Below are 12,421 nucleotides of genomic sequence, written 5' to 3'. Positions count from 1 at the left end.
TAAATCGCTGCCAGAGCCCTGCTGCCACAGCTCCGGGGTAGCAGAGGCAGGGCTCCAGCGGTGATTTAAAGAGCTCCGGGCTCCGGCCGCTGCGGGGAGCCCGGGCCCTTTAAATCACCATCCGAGCCCCGCTGTCGCAGCCCCGGGGTAGCGGTGGCAGGGCTCCAGCGGTGATTTAAAGGGCCCGGGGCTCCCCGCAGCAGCCGGAGCCCCGGGCCCTTTAAAGCGCCGCCCGAGCCCCACTGCTGGTGCCCCAGGGTTCCCGCGCTAGATGCGAACCCGTGTTATATCGGGTCACGTTATATCGGGGTAGAGGTGTATTATGATTGTTCCTACGGGTCCCAACTGACCAGTAGAGCCCTGTGTGGATACAAAATTTGTATCTGCATGCGATCCATGATCTGCAAAAATGGTCCGTGGAGATCCGCATCCGTGGATGCAGATATCCGCAGATATAAAGTAGATATGTGCAGATTTACAGGGCTCTACTAATCAGTACCCCATTGTTGTAGACACTTTGCAAACATATAGTCACTGCCCTGCAGAGTTTACAATCTAAATCAGCTTTTTTCAGATGTGTCCACCAGGGATTTTTCGTGTGGTCACAACCTCCTGGGCGGTGATTAGATGGTGGGGAGAGGAAAGCAGTGTTAGCAAACATACAAATATCACTTTTCACAGAAACAGACTTACTAGCTAGCAAGTCTAAAAAAAAGAAAAAGGCAACCAAAAAAAGCAAAAGAAACAACAACAACAACAACAAAAAGACAAGAACATGCAAAGCACTTTATTTGTTTTTCTATTCTGTTTAGGTCCAGTAAAGTATAGACAACTGTACATTATTTTTATTATTGAGTCTGCAATAAAAACCTACATAAATTACAATGATTTGGACGTGTATATGTGCATATTTATTTGTTTTTTCTAAAGTTAATTAAGTATTTTAGGAAACATTGTCAGAGCGGCCACCAGCAAGATTTGGTGGCCACACTCTGAGGCCACCAAAAATTTCTTGTGAGAAATAGACAAACAAGGGTGGGAAGTATTATTATCCCCTTCTTACAGATGGGGAATTGAGGCATAGAGAGATTAAGTGATTGCCCAAGTTCACAGAGGAAATCTGCAAGAAAACTGGGAATTCATGCCAGATCTCCTGAGTCCCAGTCCTGTGCCTTTATCACAAAACCATTCTTCCTTCTTACTCAAAGACCTTTCTTCTTTTCTATTTGTAAGACCATCCTTCATCTTCTTGTTATAAAATGAAAAATAATATATTTTCTGTGTTTTCAAGAAATCCAAGTACTGGACTGTAGAAACCCTGACTGCATTACATTTTGTTCTCTGTGATGTTGGTCTTCTTGACCTGATCATGGTACAGATTGGGCAGGGACAGCCATTGCCTTTAAATCATAATCCCAAATATGGATTTTCAGTCCTAGTGTCTGAACAGAGCGCACAGATTTAAGTAACAGCAACTCATATCAAAGCCTCATTTGGGAAGGCCTGGGCAAGAGGTCTTGGCACTTTTGCCTAGAGATGACTAGGTTTGTCCTCAAGTATGTTTCCATAAGGCATGAATTGTAGAGGCAAAGGACCCACTCTCACAAATGCCTTGCCTCCAGCAACCTACAGATTTCAACCTTGAAGAACTGAATTCCATTATTCTGTATGAGATTAGATCATATGGTGAGTTGAAGATGGTGATGTGTCTCGCCATTTTGGGCTTTGGATGATGTAATTGGTATCTTTAAATTTCATCTAGTAATTGATTGGCTGCCTGTGAAGGAAATAGAGCACAGGTATGTTGTGATCTCATGCAGATGGCTGCATTCTGAACCAGCCAGTGTTTCTGAGTGGATTTCACACATGAAGTCCCAAGTAGAGCTTTATGCAGTCATCCATTTGAGAGATTATACAAAGTCATGTACAATTAAAGTGGGTTCTGCATTCGGTAGAAAAATGTGCAGTCTCCTTTCTAGATGTAAGTGAAAGAATGGTTTTCTGGAGACTCATGCAACTTGTGAGTGTACAGTAGTGAGCAGTCGAGTAAGATGTATATTGCTTTTGGTGTTGCTTTTGGAAATCAACATGCGCAAAATTATGTACTTTGGTCACATCAGGTGTAGAGATGGAAATAACCGCAAAAAAGTTATCATGAAAGGAATGATGATGGCTCACCATAGTAGGGGACAGCCATTGAGGAGATGGATAGCTGGTGTGTGGTAAATCACTGGGAGGTCAGGTGTTGAGTGCTTGAAGCTAGTGATGGATCAGGAAGGCTTCTGAAAATTCTGCAATGATGTCATCCATGTTCAGACATGAATAAATGTATTTTACTTACTTGTTTAGCAATAATGACTTTTACCGGGTCCTTAAATCACCTCCCAGTGTCGAGAAGCATGCACACATTGGCAGCTTCTGCCAAAAGTTGCTGAATTGGTATCCCTGGAGTTGTTTATTCACAAAAAAGCTACAGCAGACGCAGGGTCAGCGCATGCTTCCTTTTGCTGACCTGGAGCGACCATCTTTAGGGAACTGATCTTTCTCCATATCTGCTTACTTCTTGGTCCTTCTGTTGAGACTGCTAATGAGGGTGTTGTAACCTGGTGGAATGACCCTCTCCCCCCAAAAAACAGTTCTTCCTGGCCCCTCTCAGGAACCAAACTTCACCTTGTGGCAACATATAATCTTTGTTAGACTGAATAATGAGCCTGGTGAGTGTGTTTTCTGAGCAGATGTGCTATTAGCTCAGATGGCATATCCCATCTATGAATTATAGTTTCTACATGCATGGGGTTTTTGCATTTGCTAGTTATATTTTTGTCCAATATTTTCTCGTTAAATGTAAAATGGTTCAAAAGACAGTGAGCTGTGTATTGTACTTATAAAATAATTTTGAAAATAACTAGTAAACTGTCTTATCCTCTTTTGAGCTTAAGTCTTCAACTTCAGAAATCACATGCTCAATAATAAAAGGTAACATCCCCATAAATAAACACCTTTTTTCTGAGCTTGAAATGCAGTGTCCCTTTGAATTTTTATGCATTAAGGGAGAGCGTTTCAAAGGTACAAAGGACAATTAGGCATCCAAATCCATTTTAAGTCAATGGGAGTTTAGTGCCTAACTCCCATTTCTGCTTTTGAAAATCTTCTCATTCATTGTTAGTTACTGGAACTGGTGAATCTCTTAAGAAGGAGATGCTAAGAAGCTCTTTCAATTGTTTTGGTTCTGTAATTGTAAATACAGTGGCTCTGGTGTGAGAAGCATCAAACAGTAAGTCTTAATGATGGTTGAGTTAATTCACGTTTAGAAGTTCAATAATTCATCTAAGAAGTGTCAGCAGCTGGCCCTTGTTAATGGTAAGCCTTTCATTTCAGTTAAATCAATTGTGAATAATAGAACCCTTCAGAGAAAAATGATGAAGTAAGCATTGATTTCCAAATTGGGTGTCTGATCTGGAGCATTAATAATACACGGTGCAAGAAGGCAACAAGTACCTTATACATTCTGATCATCTAAGCAGTAATCAGAAAAAAAATCAATAATTTTTGTGTATGGTGCTAGATCTTTTAACATTTCACCTGTCTCCATTCATCATTGTGTCTATAATTTCATATTTATAATTATTTTGATTTTTTTTTGTTTGCATTGAAGTAAGCAATTTGCCATCAAGCTTTTGTGAAACAGACATGGCTTGGGGAATAACTGGCTGGGTCACTTATACTGTGGTAAAGAATCTGGGGTTTCTTGTACATCACAATTGAATGTGAGCCAGCAATATGACGCAATTGCGAAAAAGGCTAATATTCTGGGGTGCACTAACAAGAATGTTATATGTAAGACACGGGAGGTAATTGTTTTGCTCGGCTTGACACGGTGAGACCTCAGCTGGAGTACTGCATCCAGTTGTGGGCACCACACTTTAGGAAAGATGTGGACAAATTGGAGAGAGTCCAGAGACCAACAAAAATAGTAAAAGATTTAGCAAACCTGGCCCAGGAGGAAAAGTTGAAAAAACTGGGCAAGTTTAGTTTTGAGAAAAAAAGACTGAGGGGAACCTGACAACAGTCTTCAAATACGTTAAGGGCTGTTATAAAAAGGATGGTGATCAATTCTTCTCCATGTCCACTGAAGAGTGGGACAAGAAGTAAAGGGTTTTAATCTGCAGCAAGGGAGATGTAGGTTAGATATTAGGAAAAACTTTCTAACTATAAGGATAGTTACGTTCTGGAATAGGCGTCCAAGGGAGGTTGTGGAATTCTCGTTATTGAAGGTTTTTAAGAATAGGTTAGATAAAGACCTGTCATGGATAGTAGAGGTACTCTTGGTCCTCCCTTAGTGCAGGGGGCTGGACTAGATGGCTTCTTGAGGTCCCTTCCAACCCTACGTTTCTATGATTCTGTGTTGCTATTCTGTTAGTTTTGGGAGATTTTTTTTTTTTTTATAATTTTGACAGATAACATCAATATTTGTTTTTAAGCATTTCAGTTTGTTTTATCCATTGAAATTTTCACCTTTGCACAAAATTATGGGTTGTAAGTATTTTTTTATTTTTATAAATTTAAATTTTCACACTTGTGGGAAATTATGGAGGGTGTCAGGCAGTAATTTTTTAATGATAGTAGATGTTGAGATTCAAAAAGTTGATTTTGTTTTAAGAGAAAGCTTTATCACCATCACTTATCAAAATATACCAAGTAAATAACCTTAAATCAAACTCTAATACATTTGCAAGTGGCATTTTTCTTACTTTGCCTATTTGGAAGTATTTTGTCATAAATTTGTGTGTGTACATTGAAATATGTGTTTACTGACATTTACTAATAAAAAATTAATCCTTCCAAGTGTGAATACAGTTTATTGTCTGTGTATCTAGCTAAACATTTTAGGATTTTCTATTGTGGCCATCAGCGTATTTTTTAAATATTTCCAAGTTAAATTAAATCTTAGAGAAGTCCTAGTGGACTTCACAGAGTCATGTATACTTCTTTCTTTCTTGGTTATAGGAAGCTCTGTTGCTTTTATATAAAAGTGTGTGTGTGTGTGTATGTATATATGTGTGTGTATATATGTATATGTGTTTACTTTTAGAAATATAAATATTTCTGGTTATAATGAGAGAGCTGAAAGGGAAGGGTCTTTCAGAGTGCCCTTAAAGTGATTATACTTTTAATTGCTGTAATCTCCTCTCTAACATCATTGCACAGCTGAAGTCCCTTCACTAAGAATGCTTTCACATACTTTGTTCTACACTGCGCTGCATTTTTGCAGAGGAGCACAGTTGTCTTGGTGTGTCACTGTGGGGGGAGGAATATTTGGGGTGGGGCGTGGCAGGGCCGGGTCCAGCCCTCACAGTGGGGAGGGAGTGAGCACCATGCTTCCAGCCCTGTTCTGCCCCCAGACTAGTTCCTCCCCAACCCTGTTCAGAACTCCAGTCCTGCTCTGCACCCAGCGGGGCTCTGCCCTCATTCCCTCTCTGCCCCCAGACTAGCTCCGCCTCTAGCCCCAGCTCCTCCCCCATCCCCAGTTCTGTCCCCAGTTCCACCTTCAGCCCAAGCTCCCCTGCTGAGGAAGCCTTGGCTGTGCAGTAATGGAGGGTGGGGGGCACGGAACAGATTCTGTTACTGGTAAGGGGGACGGGGCGTGACTGAAAAAGTTTTGAGCACCACTGATGAATTGGACTTTGCACAAATTTAAAGAATGGAGGAGTCTATTCCTTTCATGGGAAGGCAAGTCAGTGTTTTGACTGGTTCTTTGAAACATTTGCCCTTTCAGTCCAGCATTGGCTACAGGTTACCAATGATTTTGTGGTGTTTAAAACTAGTCAACACTTACAGCAAGTCACGTGGGCCCTGGATTGTGATGAAAGTTAAGTGCCTAAAAACCTTTAGGATCTGGGCCTTAGAGCCAAATCTGGGTCCTATTGAAGTCAACGGGAGATTAGACTAAAATAGAGCTATGATTTGGCCCATAAAGCATAGTAAGAAAATGTAATAGTTATAATAAAACTTTTAAGGCAAATAAAACGTTTCAGCAGGTGTTCATAAATGTGCTTTATGCCCTTAGACTCTGTTAAATGTTAATGCTAAGGTCCTGCAGAAACTGCACATAAGGTCTATCTGAAGGAAGAAAATGTCTGTTAAATGTGCTGTGCAATATTGTAGCAAAGGTGGGTGGCAGTGCAATACCACGGTACCTATTAGACTGAAATATGAAAGCTATTAGAGATTTTGCTGAATTTTCATTTTGTGAAGGAATAGTTTTCAAGAGAGAACATATCAAATAAAAAGCCATATGTTGGGCAAAACCAGAAGCATTCTGTTTGTTGGTGTATGCGATTTTCATGGATGTGTACAAAGCATATTAAAGACATCTGCTAACACGCCATACTAACAATAAATTGAAAGTAAGGCAATGTTTGTGAAGGAAAATAATATAAGGAAAGCAGGCTATGTTTTCTGTGTATTTCAATTTTCCTGTCTTGTATTCCAGACCTTATACTTAATCTGCAGGCAGAAATTCCAAAACAACCCTAAACAAGTTACTGACGATAATCTGCATTGGTAGATTTTAGATTTAGATCTCTATCTTCTGCTAGCTATTAATTGTCTGTATCTATCACATAATATTAAAGCACTGCCAGGGTAAATTAGATTGGCATGGTGAGATCCATAGTGGACTTCATGGACCATTCTACTCTTCACCTTCCTTAGTTTTGGGAAGCATTTCTTGGGAGCTTTGGTGGAAAAGTTTGATCAAGAATCTGGGTTTTGCAGCATGTTCTAAAAGCAATTAGATATGACACTAGCTTGATTTGCTCTGGTAGATCTTTCTACAGGTGTCGTCCAAGTCCCCTTGTGTACTTATGTGCGTATGAGAGTTGCTTCCTAAAATGACACTGTTAGTGTCATTGCTATAACAATGCTATAAATTGTGTTTAGTGATGGTGTGAACTCAGTCTATTAGTCCTGAACAGCCTGGCCTGAATTGCTATTTAGTTAATTTAATGGTCTATATTTTTCTCTCCGTCCCATCAGTGGTCTTCCCTGAGTATGAGGGCAGAATCTTTGTAGCATGAGGTTGTTCTATCTTTTCCGACTAATTCCTTAGTTATTTCTGCTTAAACGGAGGGTTTAAAGCAGTTCATTTGCCTTAGAGCATCTCAGAATTGTTAAAAATCTGATTAGGGAGACATACAACTTTTTAAATACCAAGTTGTAAAATCTAATAATGTCCTTGTATTACATATTATTGTAATTGTCTCTCATATTGTCAGGAAGACTCTGCTACTGGTTCCCACAGTGAGTGAAGCAGTTGTGCAGCTGTTCTCAAGGAAGTTTAAGATATTGGTGTAGGTCTTTTTTACTCCACAGTGTACCTGGAGCACATTGAAATAACTCCCTTTTACTAATAGGAGCACTAAAGGGGCCCACCCTTAAATCCTTGGATCAGTTTCTTAACCCATAATAGGGCTGCATTAATACCAACATTCTTATAGACATCCAGATATATGGTTGGGCATCAGTGTTACGTAGGAGAACAGGTGCTACAATACATGGAATAGTTACAAAGAAGGATGTAAAATAATAAGGCACTAGCACTAGATTCTGAGGAAAATGAAGCACCAGGAAACACTTTAAAATGTGTGGAAAAATGGTAATTTTTTTCTTGTTACTGCATTTGTATAACAGTGACAGTCATGCATAACTTTTAATACTTGAAATACATTCTGAATATATTGTATGAGAATTAAATGTTAAATGAGGCCATTTCTTTGAGTGGACTATTTATATAGTAAAGTTATGTGAAGTAATGGGCCACGAATGCATTTTGTTTATTAACTTCATCATTGCTGGTTCTTCTATATCTTTTTTATCACAGAGCTATATTATTGAAATGTAACAGTATCCTCTGACACCAAGAACAGCAATATATTAGGGATGTTGTTTATCAAATAAAGAAAGATGTGTTTCTCTCTCATCAGTTATTCACTATGTTCTCCATGTCCACTGAAGGTAGGACAAGAAGTAATGGGCTTAATCTGCAGCAAGGAAGATTTAGGTTAGATATTAGGAAAAAACATTCTAACTATAAGGGTAGTTAAGCTCTGGAATAGACTTCCAATGGAGGTTGTGGAATACCCATCATTTGAGGTTTTAAAAAACATACTGGACAAACACCTGTCAGAGAGAGTCTAGGTTTACCTGGTCCTGCCACAGCACGGGGGGCTGGACTTGATGACTTCTCAAGCTCCCTTCTAGCCCTACATTTCTATGATTCTGTGGTTTAAAAATATATAATACTGGGCGTTGGAAGCTTGAACTATTATGTGATATTTTTCACCTGAGCAGGGAAGGAGATTTTTATTTTGTAAAAAAGCAAAACAGCAAAAAAGGAGATGTTTTTCTTTGCTTAAAATTGCTGTATTGATTTATGTACGTAAATGGTCCCCATTTTACAGATGGGGAATTGATGTACAGAAGATAAATTACTTTGCCCTAGGTGACACAGGAAGTCTATAGCAGAAGCAGGAATTAAACCCAGATCTCCTGATTCATAGAACAGTGCCCTAACCACAAGACTGTCCTTCCTATCTTTTCTGTAATGTCTAATGTAAGGTCTATTATGGTGAAACTGACAGTATTTTATAGGGCTTCTACAGAACTACATAGAGACTTTGCAGTCCCAAGGGTGTGAATTCCCACAATTTGTACAAATTCATCATCCTTTGGAGTTGATAGTTGCTTTTTGAGATTAAATAACAGATACAGTACTGTCAAGCCAACATCCTCTTAATAATAATGTGGATTTCCTTCTCTAATTGTTTAACGTAATTATCATGAACATTTCAGCTATAAAGTTGGACAGCTGCAGCAGGATACAGTGTAACTGGCTCTTTTGCTTTCAGCATATTCTGGCAAACTTTACAATAAGTAATGTTTTGATAAAAACATTTAAGTGTCATGTAGTTTTCCAGTACTTCCTTCTTTTCCATTTATTTATCCAATGTTTTCTAAAGGCTAAATCCAATCACTCCTCAGCCTCTTGGCTAAGATCAATTTTGCCTGAGTGAGGGCTGTAGGACTTGGACCATGTGATGAGTTGCAGAACTGCATGATCCATTATGGAACCATGCAAAAGCCCTCACATTATTGTGCAAAATGTATAAAATCCACTAACTGGTTATTTCCCTATGCACTCTTTGATCCGATTCGTGCTTCAAAATTCCAGCTTCAGTGGGAATTTTGCCTGAATAAGGAAGACTTGATGATTTGCCAGCAGATCCAGACTGAATTGCCCTTTTTTCTAGCAAGTCTGTAGCAGGCAAGAAAAGCATTCTTATGATATTATATATCAACAGTTGTTTCCATGATGATGAATGATGATGCATTTAGGCTCTGGATTTTCCAGCATCACTGTACAAATCAAGCCAAAGGAGCTGCCTGATTATAAAGGGCAAAGCTTTTATTTATACACTAATGGTCTGGTAATAAGCAATGATGGGGAAGGAAATACAGAAGGAGTACATGATAATTTAATGGGGTTTAAGTATAAATACTGAAGAATGGCCTGGATTTTACCGAGTTCCGTGACACCTGCCACCTCATGGCCATTATCTTGTATCCATTATCTTGTATAATCCTAAGTATACCAGTTAGGGAAGAACCCATGACGTCTTTCCTGCGAATCCAGTCGCTGCATATGGCAGCTGGGTTGGGCTGAGCTGTAGACTCTGCCTCTGGACAGGGTCGGGTGGCCATAGAGTAATGAATACTATACATTTTGCAGCTGCTAATGAGATAGGTGTTCTTATTTGGACTAGAGTACAGTGTCAATGGTTGTTTACCCAGGAGGCCTATCAGGTGTCTGCAGCTGCAGAATCTAGACAGAGCCTACACTAGTAAGGGAGGAACTGTGATAAGTGATCATCTTGAAAAAATGAAGCACGTGAGTCCTGAATGAAAAAAAATATTCAAATGATTTATTTGTTGTTGTTCAAAAATATCAGCAGTTACCATTTTAAAAGAAAATGCAATAAACTTGCCGTATAAAGATATAAAGATACAAACTATCAACCACGAGATTGTGGCATTACACCACAAATACCAATGACCATGGCCTCTTAATGTGCTCATGGGTTTTTGTTGTTTCATGTTAATTAAATATTTAGACGTTCAAATGTAGATGCATTTTGATTTTGATTAAAAATATTCTCCCAAAATTACATCATTTGCACACTTCTATTGTTCAAATGTCCTATAGTGTAAGCATTTTTTCATTTAGACAGCAACCATAATAAATTGAAATAAAATTCAGTCTTGACTGATGTTGTGTGTGTCATGTAAAGGGCAAGCCCCATCTATTAAATATGGTTTGCCAATAGCAATATTAGCAGCATTTGAATGTTTTTCTTATTAAGAAGAAAAATTGTCAGCAACATCAATGTGGTCTGCTCCAAAGACCCATTGTAAATGGAAACTGCTTTCAGCACATTTGAATTCCTCACTGTGTTTGGGATGATGGTACTATAAAGGCAGCAAGTTTTTTTTTTCTTTCTCAAAATTAGGATAGACTATTACATTTCTTAGGATGAAAGTGAGAAGCTGATTACAACATAATGGAGTGTACCATATTCATCTCTTTGAAATATAACCTTACTCGGCCTTTTCCATTTTACAATTGATTCTCTCATTCCGTTAATGAACCTGTGCATTCATGAGTCTTCCTTGGAAGTATGCACATGAAGTATTACAGTAGCAAAGAGTAATTGTCTGCCAAGCAAGTGCAAGCAAAGTGTCTCTCTTGTAGTCTTGTTCAATAACATTATGGTGTGTTAATGCATCATATCGGGCACCATATTGTTGTGTTTAATAATTGTTACCATATTCCTTTAAACTTGCTCATATTTTTTCTAAAATAGCAGCTTTTGAAAATTGGTATAACATTATCTCTTCTGTATTTCTGTGCTGAGGTGTTTGTGAGGGACTGTAATAGAGATACTATTGTAAATATTAAACATACTTGAAGAAAAAATTATTTCTGAAATTAATAATTGCAGTGGTTTTTAATATTAATCCTGTAATATAACACTCTAAAGTAGAAAAAACTATAGTATTGTGATAAGGATCAGGGAGGCTTTGAAGAGAGAAATATAGAAAATGCACACAATTACTTGGAGAGCTGCTGTCTGCTTTCTAATATTGGATGTATTATTCCTTTAAAGATGTATTGCAATTTTAAAATGATAAACTAAATATTTGTGAATGATTGTAAACACATGGTGACTTTTGTATCTCTTGACCTTTTTAGCTGTATGTTGTATCAGGCATTGGAAGATATGTATTGTTAATCATATTGTTTGATATTTTTGTTTCATTTATTATCGTACCCCTAACTATTCACTGTCTATTGACCATTCCAACTTATTATCAACAACACAGTCCCCACTAGACTAGACTCATAAATAAAGAACAGTATGGATTGAACCCAAGACCACAGCACAAGCACAAGCTGACTACATCATATGCCAAAAACACCTACAAGAGGTTAAAATCTCAAGAGCATTGTACGACAGACTCTGTTTCTTGCCCCAAACTTGTCCTGGTCATAACATTACAAAGAAGATTAGGAGCATAAAAGAACTACCCAGAAGAGTCAATATATATTCCTTTGGCATTATTACTACCCAGGAATAATTTAAAGAAAAGAATCAAGACTAAACTGGGGGGCAAATAGATCACAGACAGAGGAGACAGTGAATTTGCAGAAGTTTGAAAACACTGGCAATTAAAACTCCATAGAAATGCTAAACTTTTCAAATGTCACCACCAAGAATGGTTTGGTGAAAATGATCATCATATACAGGGTGAGCTGAAAGAGAAGCAGAAGGCACCAGCAAATCTTCCAAGCCCCCAGCCTTGGACCCCAGAACTGTACCATCTTGCCCTGGTCAGAAGCCTGACCAGTGTAAGTTTATTACCCAGTCCGCCCCTCCCTCGATGTGGAGAGAACATACACTAGCTTTTGTAGCCTGAGCTGAGATTTCCCAAGCACTTCAACCAAAACACATTGTTTTAGGTAAAATATAAAACAGATAGATTTTAAGTGATTATAAGTGGTAGACACAAAAGGTCAGAGGTAGTTACCAAAGGAAATAAAAGGTAAGCGAACAGTCTAATTCTTAAACCTTATTAGACTAGGCAGTATTTGGATCAAGCAGTTTTCTCACCCCACTAGATGTTTCAGTTCTTAATTCACAGGTTTCCAATTAAGACTGGGACCAGTCTCCTCAGTTCAAGTCTTTGTCTTCCCAGCATTCTTCTTGCTTCCAGTGTAGGTGGGGAAGGAGAAAGGCAAAAGCATGATGCCACTGTCCCCTATTTTATGTCCTCAATCCATACACCTGGAAAACACTAACCC

Source organism: Emys orbicularis, chromosome 2 (assembly GCF_028017835.1).
Source record: "Emys orbicularis isolate rEmyOrb1 chromosome 2, rEmyOrb1.hap1, whole genome shotgun sequence".
NCBI lineage: Eukaryota > Metazoa > Chordata > Testudines > Emydidae > Emys > Emys orbicularis.
This window is presented reverse-complemented; position numbering follows the sequence as displayed.